Raw genomic sequence first — 17,045 nt, 5'->3', positions numbered from 1 at the left:
GTATAAACAACATATTAAATTTACTATTTTCCCTCTTAAAAATTTTATTTTCCTAAGTTATGGTTTATCAGATAATTATGTATTATGAGGAGTTGAGTCTGGACTTATAATAAAAGCAATTTTTATAAAAATTTTAAATATGCCTGAACAAAAATCTGTACAATAGTGTTGTTTAAGAGGAAAATAGAATGTTTAAGAGGAAGAATATTTTAAAAAATAATTTATCCCAAATCAGGTATTTATCTAAAGAAATCAGACAGAATGATCTTCTGTATATGCCCTCTAAGAATAGAAGAAAGGTTAAGTTCTTAACTTTTTAATTAAAAAAATAAAGTAAGAACGAAAAAATATAATGGCAAGATTTCTTGTTCCAGCTCTAACATACAAAGACCTTGGTAGTCTTCACTCTTGTACTTACAACAAGTAAAGCTTACCAAATTGAAAGCCAACAATTTTTCTTGAACCTGTTAGAGAACTACCAGCAAACCATCATCCCAAATCTGGAGAGATAGGCAAATTCAGAGAGTCCCTACTGAATTTGCTTATCCGGAGCAGAAGCCAATGGAGGCGTAAACGGGTAGGAATGGCACTTAAATGATAATTTTGACAAGTAGATGAAGGCTGGGTCTCAACTAGCATGAGAATGAGAAAGTCCTAGGGTTGCGGTCTTAGGGGCTCCCCAAACTTTCATAGATATTACTTCCAGGAACCCCACCTAGTTATCACAGTGAGAACTAAGAAAGAACGCTTCAATACTCTGGCAGGGAGAAGAGATCAATCATCACTGTGAAACACACCTAGAGCATTCTCCTTAATAAATGCAAATTCTAGAAATGAAAAACGAGATCTAAAATCAATATTCTAAGTTCCCACCTTAGAATACTACAAAAACAAGAGAAAACTAAATCTGAAGTAAACAGAATACAATAAAGAAGAAAAAAAGTGGAGCAGATAGATATCAATTAAATTGAATACAGGGAAACGATGGAGAAAATAATCAAGCCCAAACATGATTCTTTGAAAACATGAATCAAATTGATAAATGTCTTGCCAGGCTAACTAAGAAAAAGGAGAGATTTTTTTAAAAAAGACCAATATCATAAATGAAAGAGTGGTCATCACTATTGTTTCCATGGACATTAAAATGGTAATAAAGGAATATCATGAACTATTCTCTGTCCACAGATTTTATAATTTATATGAAATTGATCAATTCCTTGAAAATTACAAACTACCATACTCGCACAAGAAGAGATAATCTGAATAGTCTCACATATATTAAATTAATCAAATCAATAATTAATTATCTTCAAAAAAAGAAGGGACAAGATCAAATGATTTGATTAGTAAATTCTATCAAATATTTAAGAAAGAAATGACACCAATTTTTTCACAATATTTTCCAGAAACTAGAAGCATAAGGAACACTTCCTAACTCATCCTATGAGGCCAGCATTACCCTAATACCAAAATCAGATGAAGACAATCAAAAAAAGAAAAACTACAGGCCAATATATATGAATATAGATGCAAAAATCCATGAATATAGTTGTAAAAATCCTTAACAAAATAGAAAAATAAATCTACAATGTATTAAAAAATTATAAAGACTGTTCTAGTGGGACTTATTCCAAATATGCAACTGACTCAACATTCAGAATCAATTAATGCAATCCATAACATCAACAGACTGAAGAAAGTAAATCATATGATCATATACATACATGCAGAAAAAGCCTTTGACATAATCCAACACCTGTTCATGATAAAAAACTCTTTAGAAATTAGGAACATGTGGGAACATCCTCAACTTGGTTAAAAAAAAATCTTATTAAAACCTACAGCTAACAACATAGTTAATGGTGAGATACTAGATGCTTTATCCCTAAGATCAGAAACAAAACAAAGATGTCCAATTTTCCCATCTCAATTCAACATGATACTAGAATCCCTATCTAGTTCAATAAAACAAGAAAAATAAATAACAAACATACAGGTAGGGAAGGAAGAAGTTAAACTCCCTTTATTCACAGATAACATTTCTGCCTGTATAATCCCAAGAAATTGACCAAAAAATTAGAGAAAGTAAATAAATAAAATACCATTGGATTATAGAGTGTAAGATAAATAACCATGAGTCCATATTGATGAAAATAAATATTGGAAAGCTAGATCTCCTGTGAGGAAGAATTCCAAATAATTTATGTAGGTACGTAGATACTTTGTCCTCAGTAAGGTGGGCCATAACCTCACTCTTTAAGTGAGTTGCACATCTAAACTTCCTTCTAATGAGTAGAATTGGAAAAGGGTAAAACAGTCACTTCCCAGTGGAGGGATGTGACAACACTACCTAAGCTGGGGGGTCAAGATTAGCATCAGAAGCAATATGTAACATTGGTAATATGTGACCTTGAAAGATGGAATGAGAGTGCTACTTAACCTCTGTGGTCTTCTTCCCAACAACCCACAACCACAGTGCATCATGAGAAAAATGTCAGACAAATTCCAACTGAGGGACTTTCTAGAAACTACCCAGCCAGTATTCCTCAAAACAAGGAAAGTCTGGAAAACTGTCACAGCCAAGAGGAGTCTAAGGAAACATAACTAAATATAACGTGGTATTCTGGATGGGATCCTGCAACAGAAAAAAAATGTAGTAAAAACTAAAGACAGCTAAATGATGGGTGGGCTTTAGTTAATAATGATGTATCAATATTAGTTCATTAATTGGAACAAGTGTACAATGCCAATGTAAGATGTTAACAGAGGAAACTGGGTGTGAGATATATAGGAATCTCTACTATTACTGATATTTTTCTTTAAATCTATACTCATCTAAAATTAAAAGTATATATATTTTTATAGTATATATATTTATATATACAAATATATATAAAGATATAATATTTATATATAAATGTAATATTAAATAATACATATTGTATACAAATATAAAATTTATATATAATATTATAATATATTATATATATATATTAAAAAAAGAGATAATGACAAGTATCATTCTGGGAATCTACCTCATGGTCATTCCTTCAATCAGACATGAAATAGTATGAAATATATGCATTACTGAACAATAAGTCTGATAGGAGGTGACTGAACAGAAATTTCAAATCCATAATGCCTTGCAATTTTATTTCTGAAAATCATTTAGAATCTGGGTACTCTATTCACAGTCAGTAACTGGATTTATCTTCACTAATCTAATGATCCAAAGTGTATTGATTGGAAACAGTGTGTTAAAGGCACTTTGGTAGACCACACAGAAATTAAAACATATTTCAGACAGGTGTTTTACCCTCAAGGTACCTCTTTAACCCAGCTCTTTTTTTTTTTTTTTTTGTATCCAACAAATGCCTGTTTTTCAAAAGTTGTGGATCAGATTTTGCCTATACCAATGCTACTTCTTATCTGAGAAATTCTGCCTCTTTATTGTAATAAACCTCCCAAGAAGCCTAAGACGATGTATATATGCTGAGGTTCACTGTTCCTTTTTTTTTAAACAAGGAAAACCAAAGTGATTTACCCAAGGTCAAAGAAAACTACAGAAGAGAAAAACTGAATTCCTGTGGATTCACTCATCCACTCACGCCCAGGTTAGTTGTTTCACATGAGTGATTGTAATGTCATTAAAAGTCCAGCAGGATGGAACATTATCCTAAAGAGAATATATCACTTTAGAAGCTAATCGTAATATGTTACATTTCTTTTTTTATTGTAAGCATTAAGTAAAAAAAAAAAAGCTCTAGCAAAAGCATTTTTCATTTTTAATGCATTTTAAAGAGAAAGTATTCAACATACAAGAAAACGTTAGTGACATCTTTCCCTTAAAGTGTGGCACTATCACAGAGTAGAGTCTACATCTGCTGATACTTTAGAAGGAAGGAAACTCAGCAACTTCTCTGAGAGGTTTTGAAGACTTATGTAATTCAGATGTTTTAGGTAAGCCAATCATTGTGTTAACATTCTAGCCACACATTTCCACCTCCTGGAAAGGGAAACTATGAAAAACTGTAGAAATTTGTCAACTTTACTGAAACACTGATTCAGCTTTTCCAGGATTCTCACGTGCATGAGCACCTTTAAGGAAATACTGTCTCTTCATACAATTCAACATTCCTAGTCTTTTTTAAGCCTCTGGTGAGATCATATTTCTGTCAACCATTTGGTTTCTGTGAAATATAGAGGAGTTTTGAAAGAACTCATTTGAATATCACAAGCTAGAATCCTAATCCAGGGCATGGGAAAGTTCTGAAGCTAAAATCAAGATTTTTGTTTTAGCCATAATCACTCTGATGAAAAACTCAGGTCAAAACACCTTAAATAAGGGAAATCTGAATTGGGCATTTTAGAATATTTCCCAGGGCAATGAGGAAAGAAAGTGAATTGTGAATGGTGTTTTCATCTCTCAATTGCAGCATTGGTGGGACTTTATTTAAAATGTCATAATAATTATGATAATCTATATATTACAGATAACCAATGGTTAGCAGGAATAAGGCATATGTCAATTCACTTAACTTGATGTGAAATATTTTTAAGACGCCTCATACACACAGTTTGAGGAGACTGATATGTCTAAATCCATTATAACAAGTGAACAGCCTACAACATCTGCATTAGTTAAATATTTAATTGAACAATTACTTTGTGTGGGTCACTGTGATTTCTGCCACCTTAGAACTTGGTGTCCAGGAAATACTCTTCATGTAGTTTTCTCCCACCGTTAAATGATTATTTCTGGGTCACAGATTCCTTATTTGTAAGATGGGTTTCACATCAGGAACTTATAAAATAGCGTTGCTGAGATATAGAAGGAGCTAATACATTCCACATTCTTATGACAGCGCCTGACACAGAATAAACAGTAAGTGTGAGCTGTTATGATTAGCATTAGGTACAATACATTTTTCATTGAGACCAACATTAACGGATGTATTATGCAATTCCATTTAATGGCAAAATGTGTGGCAATTAAGGAAACCTTGTCTTTAAAAAAAGTTTAGAAAAAAATTTTAAAACCATCAGAAACCTAATTCCAAGTGAAAGCTAAGAAGCATGTTGCTGTGTTGCCAAGATTCAAACATGACTTCATACTTTCGCATAAAAGGAAAGGAATCAGACCTCACTTTCAAGTGTTCTTTAAAGTTGTGAGACTGGAACTTGTCACAAATCAATTCTAGCATTTCAGGTTAGAATAAATTTCATATGATACCAACTTTGCATCTTTTCATTATTAATAAGATCGATGGACTCTTTCAAACCCCGTTGGATTCGGCTGGATCTTTTTGTCTTCTGTGCCACATGACTCTCCACGTTTTGATTGAATGAACTTTCAGAAATGATCTGTAATTTTCCTAAATTAATACATTTTATGCCAACAAAGGACACAGTGATTCTTTGAAAATTCTGAGACCAAAAATGGTTTTCCCTTTAATCTTTTGTTTCCGATCACTGTCTGATCAAAGATATTTTATTTAAAATGAGTCATGTAAAACATTGGACCACCAGGTACAATTTATACGGTCCACTGCACTGACTTATGTTTATATTTAAAAGAGTTCAATAAACATATCTATGGATGTAACATGGAACTTTTACATAAGAGTCTTCCTTTGCTACTCCTAAGCCTTGTAGAATTTTCTTTTACATCTTTATTTAAGATACAAATGGAAGGGACATGAACATTTAAAAAAGATCTCAGTTTTTTAAACTCTACACCCTATTTCTGAACAAAATTATGCTGCTCTGACAACACTTTCTTTCTCCAGCTTTCCTCATTCATTTTGTCCCTCTTCATTTGCATTTTCCTTTTCTTAATTAGTCTTCCTACCTCTTATCTCCAGAGCTGAAGATGGAGCAAATTAAGGGAGAGAGAGAGATTAAGTAAAGTAAAATGCTGAGGATGTCTTCAGTCAGAATTGGGTTTGGGGAAGGAATTTTAAACTTCCTTATAAATGATAGAGATCAGGAAACCAGGCTTTTTTAGTTGCTATTTCTTATCCAGAATTATCTGTCTATCTATCTACCTACCTATGAATATATCATCTCTCTACTATCTTATCTATCTATCATACACTTTCACTTTTATCTTGTACTGGCTTTTCTGTTAAATAGGCCCACTCAGTGATGGTGCACAGTCCCTTTTATCTTAGAATATTTTCCTTCAATATCTTCTATTTGGTATGTGAAAAAATAATATGTAAAATCTACTGATGCTGAGCAATAGGAAAAGGAACAAAATCTGAGCAGTGTGCCACAATGTTCTGAGAGCTCCTGAGAAAGTATCTTCCAAGGGCAAACATCTCCAGGTCAAAAGCAAAATTGTCAGTGGCAAAAAATATAAGCATTTTTTAAATATGTAAGCCCTATTAACACCGCTTATTTTAAGAGCTGTGCAACAAATATTTACATTCTTGTTTTCAGGCTGCTTTCAACACATCAATAAAACCTCCCAAGACTCAGCAAGCCAGACTATTCCTCTATTTTTTTAGGGATAGTCCAATACCAAAATGGCCTCAGCTATTAGAAAAGCAACAAGGATTGGAATGCTTGGTATTTTTTCATTCTTCAATTCTAATCATACTCGTGTTCCTTTCCCAGAAGGTTTAATTTATCTCGGTATGTATTCGAATGCTTATGTGTGCCTTCTCACAGATCACATAAGTGATCTTACTGGTACTGAACACTATCTGTAAGCCATATCAAGACAGGATTCCCAGCTTGAGAAAACAGAGGCTACATCAGGAAAGAAGAAACCCTCGGTTCTGAAGTTGACTGAACATCAACCCCTCCACGAAGACAATATATCTTTAGGAAGAGAAAAGTTTTTCTAAAAATCATATTTTAGTTTCAATTAAGACTATTATGAATATAAATTTCCTGTGAGGAGCAGCATAGGTCATTAATTATTCAGTGTTAGTTGGATGCCTAGCTAGAATGCACTTCTACTAAAAATGTGTACTCTTTCAGAAAACCCATCATTAACATCCAATGAATAAATTAGATCTATGTCGTGTCCACCAGCCGGTCTCTACAATTATATTGCAGCCCACACATGCCAGCGATGAAATGGTTAAGTACCAAAGGAAAGGAAAATATTGACTAATACTAGGTAGGAAACATAGCCTAGTCCATTGTTTCTGAGCCATGTAATCTTTGTTAAGTCATATTCAGCTTGAAAGGGCTTGGCCTTTTGTATGTGTCCAGTAAGTATGTATTGGCTGAAGCTACGTCTTCTTATCGGGAAGTCTAAAACCTCTGTTAAAAGCATGAAGCAGCTTAAGGAGTTGTGGAGGCAGAGGAAGTCCACGGAGAAGAAAGAGTGACTGTTAAATGAATAACCATGCCTGACTTTTGCTGAATGCATACAAGGATAAAGGGAACCCCTTCAGTTCTGAGAATAATTTAAATAAGGAATAAGTAGAGTTCCAGGCATAGAGTATATGGAGATGGCAGCTCAGGTCAATCATGGAGAGCGAACCTGAGAATTCTAAGGTTTACTCAACAAGTATGTCTAAGCACCGTGCTCTGTGCCAGGTGCAGGATTCTACATAATTGTAGTAAAAAATCCCAACAAAAGCAAATGACCATTTTTATAGTAATTATCATGGCATGGAGATATTTTTCAAATGTTGCAGAAAACCACCAAAAGTTGAAATGGATTCTAAAAAGACACGAACCGGGATATTTCACTTGATTGCATTTAGCTAAGACCTTCAACAGTGATTACAAAAAAAGGACTGGACATGAACCTGAAGAAAACAATGACTGTAATTGGCAGTTGAGCATCTATATAATTATGCGTATGTAATTATTTAGGAAACTGTTCTTATTCTGTAGTATGTGCCATCCATTGCAAATAAATTTTTATAATTATAATTTAGATTTCAGTTAAAGAATATTTTTCTAGTATTTTTATAGAAAACTACCTGAGTAAGGTTTATACCAACTTATAATTTCAGGAAATATGTTGGTAACCAGAGTATTTAGATCACATATAGAGATAATACTTAGGAGATGGACTCCAGAACCAGACTATCTAAATTCAAAGCCTGCTCTGTCATTCTTCCAAGCTGGGTAATTTGAAAAAGTAACTTAGCCCCTCTATCTCTGTGTTTCCCCCTCAGTAAAATGGGGAAAATAGTCATTTCACAGGAGTGACATGCTGTTAAGACCATTAAGTGAGTTACTACATGGAAACTTAGAACAGTGCTTCAGTCATGCAAAGTGTTCAATGCATACTGATCACCATTTTTTTTTTTTTTTTTTTTTTGCCATACGCGGGCCTCTCACTGTTGTGGCCTCTCCCATTGCAGAGCACAGGCTCCGGACACGCAGGCTCAACGGCCATGGCTCACGGGCCCAGCCTATCTGCGACATGTGGGATCTTCCCGGACTGGGGCCCGAACCCGTGTCCCCTGCATCGGCAGGTGGACTCTCAACCACTGCACCACCAGGGAAGCCTCTGATCACCATTTTTAATATGACTGTAGAACACACCTGTAGAATCGGGTGCCAATAAGGCATAGCCCTGCTGGCATGTGTAAGAACACTGAAAACAATGGGTAGATAGTACTGCCAATGGGAATAAAGCTTTCTGTTTTTTATGGAGTCTCACAAAATCAAACTAGATTGGATGTAAGTCAGGAAATTTGTAAAATATACCACCTATTTATAACTTTAAAAAAAATCACTTCCAACTCTGTTTCAAATGAATTTCCTATTTTGAACTAAACTTTTGAAACTTTGTATGTATTCAACACCCCAGGCAGGAAGTAATGGCAACTCAATACCTGAGTCTTTGGTAAACCTCAATAGAAATTACGTTTCAAGCCCTCCATGAGTAATTCATATTTAACCTGGCTTCGTTTGGTCGTGGGGACGGGAGTCCATAAACTCAGACAGCCTTTCAAGCAGACAAGACCTTAAAGACTTGTTCAACTAACTCAATTTAAGGACAAGGAAACAGAGATTCAGAGAGAAAAATTTTTTAAAATGGCTGATGCACAGTGGGTTAATACAGAAATGAGGACATAAGAAGCCAACTAGTTAAAGGTTCTGTACATCACCCCACACTGCCATTAATTACTCTCTCATGTCATCCCCACATTCTTGCTACTAAAAGTTTTCAAAAGTAAATTTGATAAATCTAGAATTATTAGTAAGCTTTTTATTGGTTTTTGTTCATCTAGCCACAAGAATAAAGTTTGGATACAGTGACCATTCTGATTCAGATTCAGAAGAGAATGTAAATTTTAGGTGTAAGCATATACCTTCATTTTTAATGATACGATTTTAGTTAAACTCATATTGATTATTAGCATTTAAAAATATGACTCATTTGATCATCTAATAAAAATAATAAATAGATGGTTGCTTTCTAATGCATTTAAACCAATACATAAATGCCAGCAGGAAGTCCCAATCACACTAAATTAGGATTGTGCATTAATCTTAGTTAGTTTGGCTTTATACAGTGTACTGGACATGATCATTTTGCAAAATAAAAACAAATGCTTACACTTGACCTATGACTTATGCTTTATAAAAACATACACAATTAGGGATGTAATTATGCAATTTTTCAGCTGCACTCATCTAGTCAGCTGTCCAGATTTCACATTAACCTCGTTTTTCTCCATATTGGGATTTATTTTTATCCAGATTATTTTTATTAATTGTACAAAAGTAAACCTTGGAGTCAGTTTCATACATTTTATGTGTTACATACTCATTGTGTGTTTAGAAATATATGTACCCTGTCTTGGAGAACAAAAGTATGTCATTCTTATTTACCATTATCAGTTCTTCTGTTTCCTCAAAAAGTAGAACAAAGTGATAGAAAATAAAATAATGACGCATTTTGACATGTACAAAAGAGCATTATATGTAAAACATGGATACTTTTCTTATAGGTCATGTGACTGGGGATGTATTCTCCAGTTTGAACCCAGGCCCCCTGCAGTACAAGCACAGAGTTCTAACCACTGGACCACCAGGGAATTCCCTTTATTTTATTTTTTCTCCAGTTTTAAACTTCACATTAATAGAAGTTTAAAAAGTTCACCCCAAAAGACATCTAATGTGAGACTGGGTTTGTTTCTCTTTTATATTTGGGTGGTAACACTAATACATTTACTTGGATCTGCTATGTAAGGAGTTTTTCCTGCTTCTTCCCAGACTTTTTCTGAAGCACCAGAATTGACTTTCTAGGAGTATTTTTCCTAAAAGGCCATGGTATCTGAGGAGCAACTTCCCTTCTGAAGCTGATTAGACAGAAAAATAAAAATAATCACTGTATGAAAGTTATCAGTGTCCTGGGCTCCTGGTTACCTTCTGCTTCATTTATCTTTTGCTGCAGATAATGCTCAAAGTGACCTGAATAAAAGACATTTTTACTTCTACATCTTCCTTGTGTGAGCAAACCCAGTCAAGTTCAGAATCAAGGGCAGCATTTTTCTTGGTTCCTCCATGTGTATGGGGTCGTGACTGTCCAAGCTGTGAACTATTTAGAGTCTCTGCATTTTTAATATAAATAAATCACAGAAAGACATGTAAAGTAATAAAGTCTTCTACTGAGGTCATTAGAATACATATATGGTTCTACACATGTGCTTACATATTTAGACTTAGGTAGTTTGAATTTTCAAAATATTTTTGATCAAGTCTCCATTTCACTCTCCTAGAGTACCTAGGATTTAGAATGGGCTTATAATTTCATGGATATTGTCTTTGTAAATTTATATTATAACACAATGTTCCATTCATATAGAAATATTAAATATTAGCTGTAGACAGACTTCCAGTTTCTAGTCTGATAGGTAAAAAGCTTGAAAGTCATCACTGCCATCATCACAATAAGAAAAAAGCAGAAAAAAAAAAAGATGATCATAGAACTATAGGAAAATGGAGCTCATAGGACAATCTACTACCCCAAAGGCTGGAGAAAAAGGAGAATAAAGGGAATTACAGCTTACGAGGAGCAGAAGCCAGAGCTGAGCTGGAGTAACTGGTGGAAACCCTGAAAGGGTAATTGAGTGACTGCTGGAGACTGAGGGTAAACGAGCTTGAGAGATAAAAATGACTGGGGTCCCAGCCTTGCAAGGGACCCCACACTTTCAGGGGTTTACCTCCAGGACACTCATCAGCTTCTAAGAGTGAATATCAGATTAAATTTCCTCATCCTCTGGGCAGGAGGAGGAGAGAAGTAACCATTTTGAAATGTGCCCAGAGTTTTAGGTTCTCCTATTTCACCTGAACCTAGCTGAACTGGGTTATACCAAAGCCTAACCAGCCTGGGAAAATGGAAATACAGTAAGTCCCCTCCCTACATATGAACCCTTAAGTTGCAAAATTTCAAAGATGAAAACACATGTTCACATGTCCAATCTGGTAAGTTAGTTCATGTGTCTGCATACGTTGTCATGTGCATGCATCCCCTACAGGTGGTTGTGCTGTTGTGTACTTTACTGTACAGTACTGTATAGAGTACAGTAGTACAGTATCTTATTTCAAGCCCAGGATGTCTAGAAGCAAGTGTGAAAGCAGTGATGACGTGGCTGGTACTGCTAAGAAACACCAGAGATAATGATGGAAACAAATGTGAAAATAATTGAGAGAATGGAGCAACAGGAGGAAGAAGAAGTAACAGAAGAACCTAAGAACTGAAGAACCTGTGCCACCAATGTCAGACATGAGTGAAATTGCAGCTTGCCCTCCATCTCTTATTGTTGACAATTCTTCAGCTCTACCATCTCCCACCTCCTCTCCCTCCTCTGGTCAGTAACTCTTCTTGCCTGTTCACTCGATGCCCACCCCTGGATGCCAGCTGTTGTACTGTACTAATGTACTTTTCAATGTACTGTACTGTAAGATTAAAAATGTTTTCTTTATTTTTTGTGTTTGTTTTTTATGTATTGTTTGTGTGGAAAGAATTATAAACCTAGTATAGTACAGTACTATAGAGCCAATGGTGTTAGTTGGGTACCTAGGCTAACTTTGTTGGACTTATGAACAAATTGGACTTAGGAACATGCTATCAGAACAGAACTTGTTTGTGTCTATGGGACTTTACTGTATCCAACTCCTACACCTTCCAGCCTTCTCTTTTCACCTAAGGAAGAGGAAAATGGAGAAACACTTTTGAAATTCACAACCCAGGGACAGAGGCTCACTAAAGGACTGATACCTAATTGTAGGATTACAAAATGCTTTCCTTGTCCCCACACCCTTCCACCCCATCAAAGGACTCCTGTATAGTAACAGAGGATTATAGCCAAAAGTACTGCCTGTCTAAGATCTTATTTAACAAGTCTCTAAGGAAACACAAAGATAATAGGGAAGACAAAAGCAAGGACACCAGTGGAAATAAACCAGTCAAAATAAAACAATCTGAAGAAACAAAGCAACCAGACTCAGATATGGATGCTGGAATTATCATACAAGGAATTTAAAACAACTATGATTCAAGTACCAAGAGTTCTAATAGAAAAAGTGGACAACATGCTAGAACAGATGGGTAATATATAAAAGAGGTGGAAACTCTTAAGAAAAAATCAAAAGGAAATGCTAGAAATCAAAAACAGTATAACAGAAATAAAGGACATCTTTGAGGTATTCATTAGTAGGCTGGACACAATTAAGGAAAAATGAGTGAGCTTGAAGACATGTGAATAAAACTTTCCAAACAGAAAAGCAAAGATAAAATGAAAAAAAAGAGCAGAATATCCAAGAACTGTAGGACAACTACAAAGGTATAACAAATGTGTAATGGTAATATCAGAAACAGAAGAATGAGAGAAAAGAACAGAGGAAATATTTAAAATAGTAAAGGCTAACAATTTTCCAAAATTAATAACAGACACTAAACCACAGACCCAGGAAGCTCAAAGAACACGAAAAGAGTAAATATCAAAATAATTATACCTTAGGCGTATCATCTTCAAACTGCAGAAAAGCAAAGACAAAGAGAAAATGTTGAAAAAGCCAGAGGGGAGAAAAATTCCATCTATAGACAAACAAGGACAAGAATAACAATCACATCTCTTCTGATACCATTCAAACAAGAGAGCAAAGTGAAATAGTAAATGTATTGAAGGTTAAAAGCCACCAACCTAGAATTCTGTATCCAGGAAAAATATCCTTCAAAAGTGAAGAGAAATAAAAATTTTCAAACAAAAATTGTGGAAATTTGTGAGCAGTAAACCTACCTCATGATAAATATTAAAAGGTGTTCTACAGAATGAAGGAAAATGATAGAGATCAGACACTCAGATGTACATAAAGAAAATTATTAGAAAAAGAATACATGAAGGTAAAATACAATCTGTTTTTCTTAATTACCTAAAAGATAAGATTATGTTCAAAATAAAAATAGCAACAATGTATTGGGTACTATAGCTTATAGTTAAGTGAAATTAATGACAAGAATGTTATAAAGAATGAGTGGTACTACTCTGTTATAAAGTACTAGCCTATGGGTGAAGCAGTATAGTGTTATATGAAAGTAGGTGTATGTTTGTTGTAAATGTACATTGAAAATTCTTGGGAAAACACTAAAAATGTAAAAAAGTATATGCTAAGACAGGAGAGAAAAATGAATCATATAAAATACTCAATAAAAACCAGATAAGGTAGAAAAAGAGAAGAAGAAGAGAGAGCTGAGAGAAAAAGAGAATGAGAAGAAGAAGGAGAAGAAGAAGGAAAAGAAGGAGAAGAAGAAGAAGAAGAAGAAGAACAAGGAGGAGGAGGAGGAGGAGGAGGAGAGGAGGAGGAGGAGAGGGGGAGGAAGGGGAGGGGAGGGGGAGAAGGAGAAGAAGGAGGAGAAGAAACAAGGAAGAGACAATAGTTATAAATGTGGTACATGTGAATCCAACTATATCACTAATCACTTTATATGTGAATGGTCTAAATACACCAATTAAAAACAGAGATTGTCAGAGTGAATTAAAAAAATAACACTGAATGAAATGTTATCTGCAGGAAAATGATTTTATATACAGATTTTCACATTTAGACTTTGTAGAGTGACTTTTTATAGACTAGATTGAAGGTAAGGAATGGAGAAAATATACTGTACTAACAAAAATCAAAGAAAGTTGGAGTAGTTTCATCAATTTCAGATGAAGTTGACTTCAGAGAAAGAAAGATTATTAGGAATAAAAGGGGATACTACATAATGAAAACGTGATCAAAAGTCCAAGATGATATAACAATTGTAATGTGTTATGCCTAAAAACAGAGCATCAAAATGCATCAGGCATATCACCTTACACCAGTCAGAATGGCCATCATCAAAAAATCTACAAACGATAAATGCTGGAGAGGGTGTGAAGAAAAGAGAACCCTCTCGCACTGTTGGTGGGAATGTAAATTGATACAGCCACTATGGAGAACAGTATGGAGGTTCCTCAAAAAACTAAAAAAAGAATTACCCTTTGACCCATCAATCCCACTACTGGGCATATACCCTGAGAAAACCATAATTCAAAAACAGTCATGTACCACAATGTTCATTGCAGCTCTATTTTCAATAGCCAGGACATGGAAGCAACCTAAGTGTCCATCAATAGATGAAAGGATAAAGAAGATGTGGCACATATATACAATGGAATATTACTCAGCCATAAAAGGAAACGAAATTGAGTTATCTGTAGTGAGGTAGATGGACCTAGAGTCTGTCATACAGAGTGAAGTAAGTCAGAAAGAGAAAAACAAGTACTATATGCTAACACATATATATGGAATCTAAAAAAAAATGGTTCTGATGAACCTAGGGGCAGGACAGGAATAAAGCTGCAGACATAGAGAATGGACCTGAGGACATGGGGAGGGGGGAGGGTAAGCTGGGATGAAGTGAGAGCATGACATGGACATATACACACTACCAAATGTAAAATAGATAGCTAGTGGGAAGCAGCTGCATAGCACAGGGAAATCAGCTCAGTGCTTTGTGATCACCTAGAGGGGTGGGATAGGGAGGGTGGGAGGGAGACACAAGAGGGAGGAGATATGGGGATATATGTATATGTATAGCTGATTCACTTTGTTATAAAGCAGAAACTAACACACCATTGTAAAGCAATTATAGTCCAATAAAGATGCTTAAAAAATATATCAGACAAAACTGATAGGGTTGTACAGAGAAATAGACAAATTCACTATTAGAGTTGGAGACTTTAATACCTCTCTATCAGTAATTGACAGGTCCAGCAGGCAGAAAATCAGTAAGGATGTAGTTGAACTGAACAGCATCATTAATCAAAAGTACCTAATCAACATCTGTAGGATACTTCAACGACAGTAGAATAAACATTTTTCTCAAGCTCACATGGATATTCAGCAGGATAAACTACATTCTGTCTATAAAACAAACTTTAAAATGTTCGAAAAAATAGAAATCATGCAACATGTGTTCTCATACCACAATGCATTAACATAGAAATCAATAACAGAAAGATAACTAGAAAATACCAAAATATTTGAAGATTACAAAGCATATTTATAAATAACATGTGAGTCAAAGAAGAATTCTCAAGAGAAATTTTAAAATACTTTGGGCTAAATGAAAACAAAAATACAAGTTATCAAATTTGTGAGATGTAATCAAAGCAGTAATTAGAGGGAGATTTATAGGATCAAATGCATACATTAGAAAAGAAGAAATCTAATATCAATAAGCTAAGCTTCTACCTTAGGAAACTAGAAAAAGAAGCAGATTAAATCTAAACTAAGCAGAAGAAAAGAAATAGTAAAAAATTAGCACAGGAATCAATGAAAGGAAAACAGGGAATCAACAGAGAAAATCAATGAAGCCAAGGGCCTATCCTTCTTCAGCTTGATAAAGAATAGATAAATAAACCTACAGCAAACATATTTAACAGTGAGATGTGAATGCTTTTCCATTGAGATGGGAAACAAGGCGAGGGTGCCCTCTCTTACCACTCCTACTCAACATCGTACTGGAAGGCTTAGCTAATGCAATAAAACAAGAAAAGAAAATAACAGGTATACAAATTAGGAAGGAAGAAATAAAACTGTCTTTGTTCACAGGTGACATGCTTGGCTATGTAGAAAATATAGAAAGGTGCCAAGATAAAACTCTAATATGCAAAAGTCAATTGCTTTCCTGTACATCAGCAACAAGCAATTGGAATTGGAAATTAAAACCACATCATTTACAATAGTGTCCAAAAAATGAAAGAAGGTATAAATTTAACAAAATATGTACAAGATCTACATGAGGAAAACTACAAAACTCTGCTGGAAGAAACCAACGATGATCTAAATAAATGGGGAGATATTACCTGATCTTGGATAAGAAGACTCAATATTGTTGAGCTGTCAGTTCTTGCCAAGTTGATCTATAGATTCAACACAATCCCAATTAAAATTGCAGCAAGTTATTTTGTGTATATCGACCAACTAATTCTAAAGTTTATGAAAAGGCAAAAAACTCAACCAAAACAATATTGAAGAAGGACAAAGTCAAATGACTTAACACTATCCAACTTCAAGAATTACCATAAAGCTACAATAACCATGAAAGTGCAGCATTGGTGAAAGAATAGGCAATAGATCAATGAAGCAGAAGAGAGAGCCCAGAAATAGACCCACACAAATACAGTGAGCTGATCTTTGACAAAGAAGCAAAGGCAATTTTCAACAAAGAAAAGTTATTCTTTTTAACAAAGAATGCTGGAACAACTGGATATCCCCATACTAAAAACTCAGTCTGGACCCCAACCTTACACCTTCTTGGAGAAATTAATTCAAAATAGTTCATAAGCCTAAATGTATAATTTAAAATTATACAATTTCTAGAAAACAATATAAGAGCAAATCTAGGTAACCTTGGGTTCAGTGATGATTTTTTAGATACAACACAGAAAGCATAATTCATGAAGTAAATGGACATTTCGAACTTCATTAAAATTTTAAAAGTCCGCACTGCAAAAGCAACTCATAGGGAGTAAAAGGACAAACTACATACAGGGAGAAAATATTTTAAAAACACATATTTGATA

This window comes from Grampus griseus (assembly GCF_964374135.1).
Source record: "Grampus griseus genome assembly, chromosome: 15".
In the NCBI taxonomy this organism is placed as follows: domain Eukaryota; kingdom Metazoa; phylum Chordata; class Mammalia; order Artiodactyla; family Delphinidae; genus Grampus; species Grampus griseus.
This window is presented reverse-complemented; position numbering follows the sequence as displayed.